Source organism: Callorhinus ursinus, unplaced genomic scaffold (genome assembly GCF_003265705.2).
Source record: "Callorhinus ursinus isolate GAN/ISIS: 27379988/994484 unplaced genomic scaffold, GSC_fseal_2.0 scaffold23, whole genome shotgun sequence".
Taxonomy (NCBI): domain Eukaryota; kingdom Metazoa; phylum Chordata; class Mammalia; order Carnivora; family Otariidae; genus Callorhinus; species Callorhinus ursinus.
This window is the reverse complement of record NW_027397085.1, coordinates 3904368-3920692: the sequence shown is the minus strand read 5'-3', so window position 1 is coordinate 3920692 and position 16325 is coordinate 3904368. Positions and strand designations below refer to the sequence as shown.

The following is a 16325-nucleotide window of genomic DNA, read 5'->3' as shown; positions in this document are numbered from 1 at the left end:
AAGAGAACCCCTGGCAAGTGTGTAAGGAAGAGCACTAAGCTTCACCTAATCCATCAGGCCCCATTATTAAAGAAATTTTAATTCTGGGCTGCCGCTGCACACAGAAATGAGCTTAAGTTTTAGTGAGGGAGATCTAGTGTCCGTATAGGATATATCATTATGCAGATTACTATGGTACCCAGAAAACTCTCCTTGGGACTGGGAGTGAAGCAAAGGCAAGGGGAGTTCAAAAATAGTTTTATCAGCAGGGAGTAGCTTTAGCTTAAGTGTAGAGCAAGGGAAAATATGAATTAGACTATTAATACTAAATGCTTCCATCATTAACACTCATAGTATTGCTACCTCTTAAAAGAAAAAGCAATTTGTGACCCAAAAGTTGGTCAGGACCAATAGCTATGGATCATGCTAAAAACAGAAGTGAACCTAACTTCCTGAGAGCTTACTACATGCATTTTTAATAATTAGATCATATGGGGAAATCAGCATGTCTATTATTAAAATAGAAGAGCTGAATGTTGGAACACTAATTTGGAGCAGGAAGATTATACAAGACAAATTCTGAACATGGGAACAATAATTCTCCCTTGAGCAGGAAAATAATTTCATAGAATTTAATGTATTAACAAACCTGTGGTAGAATGTTAAAAAGGAAAATCCAGCCAGTGATAATATGAAAGACCCAGTGGGAATATTCAGATTTGAGCTATAAATCATGTAGATACAGATGATCCATAACACTCATTACAGAGCTTGGAGCAGCAACAGAAGTCACTGAAAGAAAAAGAGCAGGAAAAATTTCAGAGAGATTACTTTTGCTACAAAGTAGGCGTGTGTGTGTGTGTGTGTGTGTGTGTGTGTGTGTGTGTGTGTCGGCTTTAATCTAAATCAAATTAACATGATAGGAATGCTGGAGGTTTCTCAACGTATTGTACTATTCCCCCTCCAAAGAAGGCATTGCAAAATTTGAAGCTGTAAGATTCTTGATAAGTCTCATTTTGTAAAGAGAAGTTCAAGAAGGAATGTAGAACATTAATTAAATGTTTCAACAATTATTCAAATGTATTTAGCACCTCTCATATGGAAAGCATTGTGTTAGGAGTTTGTGAGCTTTCAAAGACTGTGGCACTTCAGGAAATGAGACAGGATACTTACAGCCAAGCTGGTAAGTAATGAGGCCATACACAAAGTAGAACCTAAAAGCTCTCAGTGTGTGGAGCTGATGATGCCTGCCTTCGCACAATGGTTGTCTCAGTTTGGGTTTAGGGTTTGATTACATGTGGTTTCCTGGAGAATCGATCATGTGAAGCATAGCGAGCAGGTGAAGAGGTGAGAGGAGGAAGGGAGGAAAGTCAGTGGCTTGTTGACTAAAAAATTGGTTACCACTCTGGCCAATTGTGGGCTATCCTACTGAAAACGCTCTGAGAGACTATATAGAATGTTCTCAGAATTGTCCCTCTGTGGGGCAGTACATATCTGTCAACCGCCATCCTTCAGTGGTTGACAGTTCCCCAGGCCCACTATGCAAGCCCCAGGATGGCTGAGGTCAGAGAATGGCCAGGTCTACCTGGCCACCTCATGGTTCACTGCTGCCTCTGTGCCGAAGTCTCTCTGGTGGACAATGACATGAGACATACGGACAGGCTGAGGCATTTAGTGCTTTACACAGAGGCACTGCACAGCCACTGAGAGACTTGGAGTGAGCGAGTTGCCTGCTCACAGCCATGCTGTCTCCTGGGCATTCCTAAACTAATGGCCGGGGCACTACATGCTGTGTGAGATGGATCCAGTTTCTCTGCCACCATTCAGATATCAGGAACTCCTCTTCCTGGCACAGAGACCTCAGGAACACAACAGCCCATCTGTGTCTTAGCAGTGGTCACATGCACTGAGGCTAGACATTTCCTGAATGACAAATCTACTTTACTCTAGACTTGCAGATACAGGGAGCTAACCATACAGAGAAGGACAATTAGGGGCCCACAGGGTCTATCCAGGATGTAGCCCTGAACAGATTAATTTCCTTTCATTCATCTCTCTCTTTCTTAACATGAAAGCTTTCCAGACATCAAATTCTGCTTCTTTTTACCCACAAATGTCCCACAAAAGGGAGTAGACATTTCTACTCCCTTCCCCATCTCTGCCCTAGCACGGACTCTCAAGGGACATGTGACCTTTCCTCTGAGTCACGGGGGGAAGCTAGAGACCTCTTCGGGCTCTTGTTTCTGGACCCTGCCTGGTGCAAACTCCTTCCCTGGCTGTTTGGGCAGAACGATTCTTCCAGAATCCGAGTTTTCACTGAGATTTTTTTTTTTTCATTTTCAGCCTTCCATCTGGACCCTAAAAGCTTCCCTTGTGCTTACTAAGATCCCGAAGCCATTCTGGCTTCAAGAAAATATTTGCCAAACACCTTCTATGATTTTAGGGACCAACAGACGACATCCTTCTTGTTTTCTCAACAGAAATGAACTCAACACACAGTCAGTTTAAATCAGTAGACATTTGTGGAGAATCTACTATGTACCCGATACTTTTTTAGAGTTGTGGATAATGTCAGTGTAAGAATGTTTTCAGCTGTGAGTAGAGGAAGTCTACCCAGAAGCTAGAGAGAAAGGCATACACTTCAATCTTATAATTGTTTTTTTTTATAGATCTTAAAAGATGGCCAGGGAGTAAAGGAGATCGATAGCATGATGTCTGGCAGAAAGGGAGGGGACTGATGATTCATGACCCTGCAGTCACAGAAATTCCAAAGACGACATTATTTGGACATAGCAAAAGCTCCTCCAAGTCAGGTACAACCTCCTTCAGGGCATATGAGACCATATTAAATTTAATTCACTACTTTCTGAATTTATTTTTCAGTCAGTAATTATTATTAATCATAATAATGATTATTGCCATTAAGGCTTTAAACTCTAAACAAAATGTAATCCATCTAGTTAGGAGTTAGATTTGGCTATGCAATGGTATGAATTTCATGCCTTTCTGTAAAATATGAAGAAATGTGCTCGTAGCATTCTGTGTAAAATCATTTTGTTAAATATATGTGTACAATAAAAAAAAGATTGATCCCTGAATAGAATCAAGGTTCTTTAAGGGAGGAGGAAGTTGTGTTATATAGGTGTGGAAGTTGGATTGGGTGTTGGTAAGATAACCAGTAGAGTTGGATAGGTTTTTAAGTATGATTGGTTATTCCTTGTAGTTTCCTATCACCTGCAAATATTTATAAGATTGTCTTTTATTTTTCTTCAAGTAAAGGAAGAATTGTGACTAATAATTCCAACATCTGAAGTCTTTTCTTGAAGAAGGACTGAAGTTTCTTTTTTTATATCTGCTATCTGCTGACTCTCCTTCATGGGGTCATCCTTATTCGTGTGTTTCATTGTTTTGTGTGCTTCGTCATTTTCTATATTTCACCAAAAACTTATTTGAGGGAATTTTTTTGAAGTCTAGGATAAAGGAGAGCTCCTCCAGAAAGTATTTGTGTTTCCTTCTGCTAGGGCCCTGGGAAATTACCAGCCCAATATTAAACTGAGTTCATAGTTTCATGAAAATTGGGGGCTGCAAACCCAGCCACCAAAGGGGGACTTAAATTTTTTTAAGTAAGGCATTCTAAAGCACAGGCCCCCTCAGGCACAGAACACTTGCTTGCTCAGGACTAAGGGTAGTACTGGTTGCAATGAACAACTTCATGTGCATTAAGTTTGTGAGGCTTAAGGTAGGATTAGTGATTAGGGAGTGACCTTGAATTAGGAGCTAAAATTGTCAGGAAAGGTGCAGAGTGACATGGAGGTCTGAGCATAGCAGCAACGTTTCAAAGTGTACAATAACCCGATGAAGTAAGATTCAGAGCTGTAGGTTTTCGGGAGAAGGGAGGAACAATGTTCTGGAAGCAGAACTGAGGAACAAGAAGGACACCACCTTCTTATTTCCTGACACAATGATACAAGAGCTGGAGAGGGAAAAACCAGCCATCACTTGCAAGGGCGGTGGAAGCAGTTTTTCTAAGCGGGAGAATCAGGCTTCCATTAGAGCAAGAAGTGAAGGGAACCTTCAGAGAAGAGGCTGAGGATATAGGGCATTTTGCTAATGGTTGGATTGTGCCTTCCAGAAGCCCGAAACAGAAGGTTCCAGGAGCTGCAGAGGGAGAAAGGGACATATAATATGTGCTCAGTCTATGAATGTTAAAATGTAGGAGATGAGAAACACACTTGAGATTCTCGAGCTGCTTGTGATAACCAACATAAATAGGCATTAAGGGCTTAATGAGATTAATATTGGTAGACTCAAGACCTAGAGTGTTGGGGAAGCTGTGAGCATTGAGGGTGAGAAGGATGTCTGCCTTGTTACTGACCCCTGATGATGAAGGTGAGGAGAACTGGAGTGAGGTAGCCTTGGTCCAAGTCTATGGAGGCTTTCTTGAGGTCTCTGTTCTGGAAGCCAGCTGTTAGTTACCCTAAGCTTGCAGAAATATAGAACTAACACCCTAAGGCACACACTTGGGAAAACCTCACTCTGGCTACTAAAAGGAGAGGGGTATTAACATTTAATCTATGTCCACTATGTGCTAGGCACTGTGCTTCTTGTGTGTGTTATCAAGTTTAATCACCACAGAGTCTATACTTAGTATGAATCATTTTTATTGAATCCACTTTGCAGATGTGAAGATAGATCTTTGATGCTCCTTAGGTCTGTTTAACAACTTACTTTCTAGCATGCTCAGCAGATACTGCACTGAGGAATAAAATTCCAGATTGGTAGGAGGGTAGTGACGTCAGAGCACTGGGATTTTTGTGGGGACAGTGCAGGGGTCTCCTTTACCCTCCATCAGCTCCTACAAGACAAGTGTTTTTAGGAGAGAAAACACATCCTTATAATGAAGGTGTGAAGACTATTCTGAGTGCTGGATCCAATATGCCTGAGGTGCACCAAGCGGGACCCTAAAATGAGAGCACTCTTGGAGGGCAAGCTGAAGAACCTATGCATCCCATCGTCATGAGAAAATGTTTGTTGTCCTCCAAAAACACAGCATTAAAATACCCTCCTCTAACACAAGCTAGTCTTAAATCGAACATTTCTCAAAAATACATAATCAGGAATTTTCCTGTAGGAGCTGTTATCTTCAACTATGTCAAGACATGAAAACTTGGCAGCTAGAAAAATTTTCACACTTTAAATATCTTCCATGGACAGCACAGGGAAGAGGGAGCATAGCACAGGGCACATTGATCATTCATGGTTTTCTGAACTTCTCTCATTGGAGAAATAATCCATTATCATATGACATTTGGAGAAAGGTTTTCAAGAGGGGGTCTGTCCGTCCATTTGGAAACCCAGTGAATCGCCAGCATGTTTTGCACTTGAGAGTTCAATGTTTTATGTGTAATATGCAGGCGATCTGGATAAGGTTTGTGATTTTTTTTAAATTTCACAATTTCATTTCCAATGCTGGATTTATTTGGCATTCCCATGGGATATATTTTCCTTCTCATTGTAACCATGCAATAATTTTAGCCTAAATACTTAACTTAAATAATTTGCTTATGTAGAGGGATCCATGAAATGCAAATAAGCAGCATGTTCCTAATTTTCATGTTTCCTGACCACCTTAACAGCACCACATATGGTTGAAAACTGCAAAGCCTTTAACCCAAACAAGACCCAGTCAGGTTTTCAAAGACCGATGTAGCAAAGCAAGTGTAGGTTCCACAGGACAGGGGAATCATAACTTAGAGTTCTTGAGAGCCTGAAATGGAGAGAAGGGAAAATTATAGGCCAAGGACTGTCTCTGTTTTCCTCTTTCCACAGCATCATGCATAGTGATACGAACCAAGCCAGAAAGCTCATGTGACAACATGGCTCAGAATTGACCCACCTCATCCCCACCAGCTTCTCTGGGCAGGAGGCTGTCTGAGGTGCCTGGTATCTCTTCTTTCCCGCACAAGTACATGTAGTATTGATATTTATATCCATACACTGATCCATTCAATCATCCAGGCATATTTACACGAATCAAACACATTTGGCAGATAAACTGTGTGTGTGTGTGTGTGTGTGTGAGAGAGAGAGAGAGAGAGAGAGAGAGAGAGAGAGAGAAAGAGTTCCACCCACTGCATCCCGCTCAGGCGTTGTGCTTTGTCTTGCTTCGGGTCACCCATCATTAGAGCAGTGAAGTGATCTTAGGGAAGACGCCTGCCAGTGTGGCCGCCTCCCACGCTGCATTTGTTCCATGTGAGCGCGGAGCTGGCAGGGTCAGGGATTTGGGGAAGCCCAGCTTCTCGCAGCATCTGGGTGGCAGTGCGCGAGATGGGGGGGGACATGGAGGGGCGGCGGCCCGAGGTCAGCGGACGACTACGCCCTCCTCTACCGCCGCGGATCGGCCGCGCCAGCCTTGGGGAAGGCGTCGCCCGAGTAGGCTTCCCCGAGCCGCCGAACCCTGCTGCTTTGTAGTGGGGAAGCTCAAGTGGGGGTCTCCAGCACGCCAGTATTATCAAGAATACAAGCAAAATTCCCGTGCCTCCCTCTCCTTTTTAAATATTTAGTAGTTCCCCTAAAAGAGCCACTTTCGCTGTCTGCCTGTGGATCCGGCTGTCTGCCCCTCCCCCCGGCATTAGGGAGACCTCAGACACCCAGCAAAGTTTCCTCCGGTTTGCTCTTGCTGCGTCCCAAGTTTCCCCTCGCCTTGTATGCCAGGGTGAAGGTGGAGGGTGGAGGAATGGTCAATTTAGCCCCGCCAGGTGGCTCCCTGGAAGAGGAGTTGACGTTAACAGGTCAGTCCCAGGCCCAGGAATAGGGGGCAAACCCTCTCTCCCCTGGCACCAGCTAGGTCCCGCACTCAGAATTCCTTCGTTTCTCGGGGGACCAGACTAGGGGCGCCGCCCCCAGTGCACCACGCAGAGCACTGGTGCCCCTTTCCTTCCCTCCCCCACCCCCCGGTGCAAACTCGGAGCCCTGCCTCCTCCGAGAGTACTTGCCACTTGGGGGTGGCCCCGCCCCTCCCCCCAGTCCCACGCTGCAGCCAGGCCTCAGAACCCGGACTTCCCGGAGCCAGTCAGCCGGCTCCGCACCTAGTCGTGCGCCGCTCCCGCCTCCCCCGCACGGTGACTCCCTCCCTGCGCACCGCTCGTACTCTCGCTACGCCGCCGCCCGGCACTGCAGCACCGCGGGGAGGAGGCGCAGGCGGAGGAGGGGGAGGAGGACCGCAGCGTGCTAGCCCAGAGCCACTTTGCCGCCCCTCCTTTCGTCGCTGACACGCTTGGAGGAGTCACCACTCCGTGCGCTGCCGGCGAGAGTGGCAGACGGAGGCGGCCCCGGGGAGAGAGCCCGAGCGACGCCCGCGAGGCAGCAGCTGCAGCGCTGACACTACCTAGGGCAGGGGGTCCCAGGCGGCTGGAGCGGTGAGTGAGGGACCCCGGCAGCGGTGGCGGGTTTTCCAGACGCCGCCTAATTTTCCTTCCAGACCGGGGAGCCGGGCGCTGCAGCGTGGGGAACTTTTTGCAGCCTTGTAGAAGCGCAACTTTGCCCCGCGTGCCCCCGAGGAAGCGGTTGCAGGTGCCTTTTTGCTGGGGTGGGACCGGGGAATTCGGGGTAAAGCAGATGGAGTGACTCCCGGATGCCCAGGGTAGGTCAGGGGAGGCGGGTGCACTTTATCCGGATTCCCGGGGGAGGCGGGTGGGCGGCCGCGGGGATTCGAAAGCCGCGCCCGCCTTCCTTGGGGACCTCCACAATACTTTGCTTCCTTGGTTGGACGGGGAAGGGGAGGCTGAATCAGAACAGCAGCTCCGAGCCCCCAGCCAGGCGTCCGACCTGTACCCCGACCCCAGCTTTGGGCTCAACTTTTCGGCGGGGATCCTTCTGCAGACGTGCGGCTGGCGTAAGAGCAGAGAAAGCCGCATTGGGCGCTGTGCGAGCCTGAAAGAGACCCCGGGGCTTAAAAAACGATTCCACGGAAGTCCCCAAAGCCCCCGTCTCGTGTCTGCGCGAGAAGCAGAAAGGGATGGAGAACCGGGAATCCCGCGGGGCTGTGGTTGTAAGTGCTGCACTTCACTCCAAACACTCCGCCCTCATCCAGTAAAAACCTACTGAGCGCCCACCAGGCTCCAGGTGCGGCGAAATAGACCGACTGGCGTGCGGCTCCGGGGGAGGGAGAGGGGCCATCACCCATAAATAAGCTACCTGGGTCATTTCAGGTGGTGGTGAGAGCTGTGGCGGCGCTCACCCCATCCATCTGACCCTTGGAATGGTCAGACTCTTTCCCCTCCGCCTGGGTTCTAGAACTGGTAAGACTTTTCTCCAGCTTGTCGCGGGGACCTCCCGGGGCTGGGCCCATGGAGATTGCGGAATATGGTGATGAACTTGTGGGGCAGTGGGCACCCCGCCGCAGATGCACAAAACCCAGGGTCTTTCTGTGGGCGTGCGGGGACCTTAGGCGCCGGGCGCGCGGGGGTGGAGGGGGAGGGACTGAGTCACAGGGGCGGGAGCCGGGGGTGGGGGGGGCGCTCACGTCACCCACTGCGTGTGCTAGTGATGCAAATGCAGACCCGCGAGGGGCGGGCGGGGTGGGGGCTGGAGGGGAGGCGGCGGAGTCTCGGTCTGGGAGAGCGCGCGTGCGTCAAAGTCTCTCCGGTGATGGATGCCCCGCAGCGCACCCGGCGGGGGCGGCGGGGGGGCGGGCTGCGGCCCGGGCGGCGAGGAAAGCCCAGCAGGGCGGGTCTGCGGGCCATCCCGCAGCTCCGCAGTGCGCCACAGTGCCGGGAAGGCGCCGCAGCGGCCAGGCGCTCCCCGGGGATCGAAAGATGGGGCGTCTCTTAAGGCGCCGCAACAGGGATGTCCTGATGGCCTCCTCTCTCAATAGACCGCCTGCCTAAATATTTAGGTGATTGATAGCGCGAGAAAGTTGTTTCAGTTTCTTAGCCTTAATCCTGGAAGAGGCTTTGGCATTCATCTCTTTGGCGTTCACTAGTTTTCTGTGGCAAGTTCCGAAAGGCCTCGTGCTCCTGGCAAGTTTTCATGTGAAAGCTTCGACGTTGAGGTTCATGAGATTTCCGTAGTGCTCACGCATTCCTTCACCATTCTTCAGTTTTGTCAGGAAGCCTGGCCTCTAAGTGGGGCTTGAGAATGGCTTCCAAAACAGTGTGCTGCGTTCCTCCTTTAGGACCTAAAAATGTGTGTTGAAAGCAGTCCCTGGGAGAAAATAAAAAGCCCAATCCATGTTTCATTTTATTTATTTTTAAAAGACCCCACTTTCTGGAAGCCTCCTGGCAAAGGTTTTTCTACTGGCTTTGCTGAATGAGGGCAAATCTGCAGTGTGTGTGGCAAAAGGTTTGAAAGGGGGGAGGTGGAAGGGAGGAAGGAAGGAAATGGGGAAGGCAGTCATCGGAGAGCCCAGAGACAAAGATCCTGGTTCCCGCTTTCCGGAACCTTGTGTTACAGTCACCTCGGGCAAGTGACTTACCTCTTGGGTTCATCCTCCACATTTGAGAAGTCTGAAAAAGCTCAGACTAGCTCTTACTACGAAGTTGTTTTGAGGACAAAAGACGATGGTCTCAGAGAGCTTTGTGCCTACAAATTCTCTATGAATGGAAAATATTATGAAACACAGTCCCTTTAAGGGAAAAAGAAAAACAATTTTATCTTTTAAAAAATTCTGGAGACATTCACCAGTGCTGTTCCTTTAATGAAATTTAGCTTTCAGTGTCAGCAAACGCAGACAATAGACTTTTCCTAACAGTCTTATATAAAATCAGATGCCATTAGCTGCTGTCTGGAGAACGAAAAAAAAAAGCACTGGATTACATCTGAGTGTTTTTGGTGATGTAGTAGAGAAAACAGATTTATTTTTCATGACCTGATGACAGTCAAAGCACGTTCTCTGGTGTGAGCAGCAGACTAGCCTAAGAGCTTTTAGGTAAAAATTCTACTCATTATTAACCCAGTCATATTCCTTAAGTGTGGAAGTTGCCTCAGAAAACAGGATGCAGTTTCCACCCTGAAGGAGATGACCACAAAGGGTATCATAATGTGCAATATATCATGTGACCGCAAGTCCCAGAAAATCCATTTCCTATAATTAGGGATATTATCTCTTACTCTAAGGTAAACTTGTTGATGATATATTTCACGAATAAAAACATCTGATTTGTCAAAATGCCTTCCTAACCACTCACAATGTTGTTATTCATGTTATTCATACATAATGGTGGATATCTATGAATGGTTAAAGTTAAAATGCCCTATTCATCCTGTGCGGCTGTACCAAGGAAAAGCCTATGATTGACCAGTGCTTCTTGGTTCCATGTTGCTTTGGGTTTTATCAGACCCATGGTTTGCAATATGTACATCATTGTCCATTTCACACAAACACATCATTTAGGTTAAGTCTGTCAGTAAACCGAAGAGGCAGACCCCTGTCTGTGTGTGGTTTTGGTACAACATTGCTAAATTGTTTTTGTTTTTGCTTTGCTTTTTCCATTCCAGCCCTATTGAGCAACCAGTGTAAATGTTGCAGTGAATTGAATTTGGAGCTTTCTTTATTTGGCACAGCTGAAATAGCAAGGGGGGGTGTCAAGTTACTATTTTAATTCTTGCTGAAAATATGTCTTAATGGTGTATAAACCGTTTATTTTTATCACAAACACCCTTTGTAATTAGGGACACTTGCTATTAGTTGCATATCATCATGGTTTCCCTTGCGGGGAAGAATTGAACAAAATGAAATAAATGGAGAGAAATCAGTGGATTGGATGGTTTGGTACTCTCTGGTTCTAATATTCTTTCCCTCCATGAAATGCAGAAATATATGATGAATTATAGTTTATTTTATTTCTTAAAATTTTAATTCTAGTATAATTAATATACCGTGTTTTAGTTTCAAGTGTACTATGTAGTGATTCAGCAGTGCTCTACATTACTCAGTGCTCATCATGATAAGTGTACTCTTAATCCCCTTCACCTATTTCACCCATCCCCCACCCACCTCCCCTCTGGTAACCACCAGTTTGTTCTGCAAATTCAAGAGTCTGCTTTTTGTTTGTCTCTCTTTTTTTTGTTCGTTTGTTTTGTTTCTTCAGTTCCACATAAGAGTGAAACCACATAGTATTTGTCTTTCTCTGACTTATTTAACTTAGCATAATACCCTCTAAGTCCATCCATGTTGTTGCAAATGGCAAGACTTCATTCTTTTTTATGGTTGAATAATATTCCATTATATATATATATATATATATATACACCACACCTTCTTTATCCCTTGATGAGTTATATTTTAAATTTGAACTTTGCTTATAAGCAGAATATAAGAAGTGTTTTTTATTAACTCACGTTGCAATTTTACATGGACCTATGGGCTCTGTTTTTGTAGAATAATTGATCTGTTAGATTTTATATTATGCCATTATGAATATGGATTAAAACATTTTTAAAAGACCGAAATTGAAAAATAATCTCAGTTTACTAATCTCAGCAAAGCAGATATTCAGATGAATTTAACATGACAAATTTTATTTTATTTTATTTAAAGATTTTATTTTTTTATTTGACAGAGAGAGACACAACAAGAGAGGGAACACAAGCAGGGGGAGTGGGAGAGGGAGAGGCAGGCTTCCCGCCGAGCAGGGAGCCCAATGCGGGGCTCGATCCCAGGGTCCTGGGATTGTGACCTGAGCTGAAGGCAGACGCTTAACGACTGAGCCACCCGGGCGCCCCTAAAGATTTTGTTTTTAAATAATCTCTATACCCAACATGGGGCCCGAGCTTACAACCCCAAGATCAAGAGTTGCATGCTCTACCAACTAAGCCAGACAGGCGCCCCTAACATGACAAATTTTAAATGCTTTCTGTTGAGCATCCAATGTATACCATGGCTGTTGTATCATTTCCTGTGGACAGGATGTACTGCAAATGATTAAGACTGGAAAGTAAGAACTTTATTAATGGGCTTTAGTCTTCTCATAGCACTTGGGTCCTCTTACAACTCAGGAGCACAGTGAGATTTATGACTGATTAGACCAAATGCTTTTTCTTGTTATTTGCTACTCTTTGAAAATCCTGTGGATTAGAATCTTTGTATAGCTGAATAGACCTATGATTCTCAGTAGTCCTGTGTATCATACTTCTCTGGGGAGCTTATTCAAATGGAGATGTCTGAGCTTTATCCTAGACATTCTAAATAAGTAATTCCACGGGTGGGCCCAGAAAATGCTATTTATCGAGCTCTGCCAAGTGGGTTATATGTCATCAATAGGGGTCTACACTTGAAGGAGTACTTGAACTAGTACTTGACAAGGTGGCAGTGTGGCAGGGCTATCTAGGCTGTGTTGTTCTCTTCAGTATTTATTGAATCTCTACTTGAAGCTCTCAGAGAAGTCACCTTCCAGCTGGCAAGACAGACTTAAAAGATGACCAAGTTCTGTGGAAGGAGTCAGAGGTGGAGTGAGTGAGGTAGGTGGTTGGGCAGAACCCTGTGGAGACAGTTATGTAGATGGCATCATAGAAGGAGGGGCCTAGGCAGGAGGAGCAGCATTTATGACAGGTTGCTCTGGTGGCGGAAAGGCTGAAAACCTTAGCATGGCCTTCAAGGCCCTGGATGGCCTGGCCCCTGTGCACTTCTGTAACTTCATTTTGCTTAACCTCCAAACCTCTCCCATCCTAGCAACCTTCAAACATCAGCCCCATCCTGCTACAGCAACCTTATCACTGCTGTACCCTACCTTCACCATTTTAACTCTTGATGTTCTTCAGACTTCAGTCATCTTCCCTTTCTGGGAGAGCTTCCCAACCCTCTCGGGAGGGGAAAATTCTTTCTTCTCTCACAGTGTTCTTTTCTTTATAAGTAAGGTTGTTGGAGAAAAACAGGATACTCAGTTACCTTGAATTCAGATTAATAAAATGTTTCTTAATCTACATATGTCTCAAATATTGCATGGGACATAGTTATGTTAAAATATTATTTGTTGTTTATATGACATTTAAATTTATCTGGGGGCGTCCTGTATTTTTATTCGCTGAATCTGGCAACTCTGTTTATAAAGCTCATTAATTTTACCATCTCCTTTTTGAAAACAGTGAGATTGTTTCATTAATGCCCGTCTCTCCTGGCTGAACTACAAAACCCCAAGAGGCCAAGGTCAGAAGTAGAGATAGGTTGTTGTTTTGTCTTGCTGTTTATCCTTAGTCTCTAAAATAGTATCTGGAGCACAGTAAGAGCTCAGTAAATTTTATCAGATGAATTAATGAGCTGCTTGAGAAAAATGGTATAACCATGGACAAGTTTCTTAATCTCTTAGAGCCTTAGTTTCTTCAGCTGTGAAAAGATGATTTTTATATCTACTTTTTAGGATTGTGTGTAAAGGGTAAATGGAGAAAACATACATAAAGCTCCTAGCATGTTGCTTTGCAGGCACTGTACTATAAAAGATGTCTTTTCTCTTCAATCAGTATTTGTTTTGTAACATGAAGGGGTTCCTTCTTAATGTAGGAAACCCTGCTTCCTTTTTATTATAATGCAATCCTGTAAGTAGTCAAGTGTTTCCTGAATGTTTACCAAAGGCAGGGTACTTTGGAGATTCAGCTGTGCAGTTACAAAGGTCCTGTTCCCAAGGAGCACCCATCTGTGGAATGGTAACACTGAGGGCTCGCTTCATGGACCACACAGGGCCTGATGGTTAGAAAGACCCTGTGTTTGGTTTATGCTCTGCCATCAGCTCTTGAAATTTTTTGAACAAGGCGGGGGGGGGCCCACGTTTTCCTTTTGTCAGTTACTAGCCAATCCTGGGAACCTGTGCATATTTGTATATACACGTGCATGTGGATCGTTGTAGCCTTTATAATGATGCGGGGCCTCTCATTACTCAGAGAACTTGTGATTTTCCCCTGTTACATGGTTTGTAATTGACTGAACCAAGATCAGTGTCTTTTCCAGTACACCGTGACTGTCTTCACCTGATTACAACCATCCAGTGTGGGCCAGATCTTTGAGTGAGCATCAGAAACTTTTAAAGAACTGGCTTCAGGTCTCCTATCCTTGGGTCATTTCCGTGGACCTTCCCTCCCTGTCACTGCTCCCAGAGTCGCTGAGAGACTGCAGCTTGAGGTGCTAGGTCTGCCTTTGTTAGAAACACCAGGAACACTGGCGATGTGTTTTAGACTCCATCCCCTCCAGTACCATGCGTTTTAGCGGTGGGTAGAGAAGGGGACCCATTTTGTCATTTCAAGCTCTGACTAGCTTGTTTTAAAATACACTCATTGTAATATTACTCTTGAGTAGTGCTAAGTATGCCATTTTTCTTTTTTGAAAATTTTTGTGCTTGTGTTTGTATTGAAGAAGCAACATTCTAATAATTCCATCGGGACATTCTCATGTTTGCCTTCACACTAGTATTATTTTCAACATGTGACAACATGCTCCAATTAATGCACATTAAACACATTCTGAGCTGCGTTGAACACAAACGTAATTTAAGTATAAAGATAATTATTTTTTGAAGTGTCCCGTTAAACCCGCAGCCAGGGTCTCCTTTTGGCCACGTCAGTGTGGAGGTAGACATAGAGACCCATGCTAGCATCCACAGTCATTGCCCTCGTTCTATTCCTCCCCCAGTTGTGGATTCCCAGTCTGCTACAAAGATTCTTCACTACTTCTTTGAGCTCTCAGGGATAATCCTTATGGTCCCTGCCTCTACTTCCCTGCAGCAGCATCCCACAGTGGTGCAGAGCGTGCCTCCCACTCCCAGAATGCCCTGGCTCCAGTATTACAGAACCTCCTGAAGCTACCATGTGCTCCTAATGTCCCTGGAGAGTTGGGAGGCTGTGCGAATGTACGGGGCTGGTGAGAAACACAACATCCTGTATTCACGATCACTTGTCCCTTCCGACTCCAGCCCATTGTCCTAAGACCATAAATAGTGGGTCTCAGATTGTCTTCTGCTTGCACTGAGCTCTCTACTGGGCGATTTCTTAGTCCCTCCCTTCCAGACATGCTCAGAAGTATCAGAATATTAAGATTAATCATGAGAGTGTTGCACAGGATGTTCTGTGCATATTATTTGTGGTAATGAAAAATTAGAACCAATCTAAATGTCCTTCAGAGGGTCATCAGATCAACTATGGTTTATCTAAATAATGAAATACTACACAGCCATTGAAATGAACCTGTATGTACTCACATGGAAATATTTGAAGATAAGTTATTAATGAAAAATACAGCAGTTTATTGACCAGAAAATGTCCTATGTCTCTATTAAAAAATTAAAGTACATTAAAAAGCCCGGAAGGACAATGACCAAACTATTATCTCTGGGGATAAGATGGGGAGGACCTGACACTTTTCACTTTATATTTTTGAAATGTTTGAGTTTTTTAACAATAATTACATATTACATTTGTAATTAAGGCATTAGTAAAGTTGGTAAAAATTAATTTCAGGTTGCCCATGTGATGATGTTTCTCAAATATGTCCAGATATTAATGTTTTAGTGGCTAAAATGCAGTGCCAGTTTTTTCCATGGATATTTTTTTTTAGCTCATAGTACAGGAAGGTATTTGAGGTTGTGAGAACATAAATTATTTTAGGACTCAATAAAGCTGTTTTCATTTTGAATGAAAAAAGGGAACTCACCTATAAACATCCGGTACAGCGGACCCTGAGAGGAACTGCACACTGCTGACATAGGTCATTAAAGTCAAGGACCTCTCTTCCATCTCCCACCTCTGTTCTCAATAAATCTTATGTGTCCGGTGGCTGTCAGAAGCCTGTATTGCTACTCAGAATGTTGTGCTTTTAGGGACATTTTTCATCCTATCGCTGTGTACTTGATAGGATTGGAGATGGACAATTTTTATTTTCTCTTCCAGGGGTCTGGAATGTCCTCCCTCCCACCACTTACCTTCCCCCAACTCTCAACACATACCTACCCATGGAAAAGGCTCCTACTTGCCCTTCAAGCCTCAGCTTAAAACTTCACGCCCCTCCCTGGAGGAATTTGGGCCCCTTTCTTTGTTTCTCCCAGGCCCCTTGCAGCCACCACCATCATAGTGCTTCTCACACTTTGTCGTTGTGGCTCTCTACACATTTCCCCACTAGATTCTGAGTCCCTTGAACTTAAGGGAAGAGGCCAAGTCACTGAGATCTTTGTAGCTTCACATGCTGGACACATAGGGGCCGAACACATTTTAAATATTTATTAAGCCTTTTTTTTTAAATTTTTTTAAAGACTTTATTTATTTATTTGACAGAGAGAGACGCAGCGAGAGAGGGAACACAAGCAGGGCAGAGGGAGAGGGAGAAGCAGGCTTGCCGCTGAGCAGGGAGCCCGATGCGGGACTCGATC

General features: G+C 45.1%; 1 protein-coding gene across 2 annotated transcripts in view; it reads left to right on the top strand.

Moving 5' to 3' along the window:
- Positions 1-7078: 7078 nt before the first annotated feature.
- SV2C (synaptic vesicle glycoprotein 2C) overlaps positions 7079-16325 on the top strand; it is a 200650-nt gene continuing 191403 nt past the window's right edge. Inside the window, exon 1 of one of the 2 annotated variants that reach the window (XM_025892700.2) lies at positions 7079-7397. The gene's annotated coding sequence lies outside the window, so the exon portion shown is untranslated. Of the gene's footprint in view, positions 7398-7979; positions 8104-16325 lie in introns of those variants that run through there. The other variant, XM_073905310.1, reaches the window with a different exon arrangement.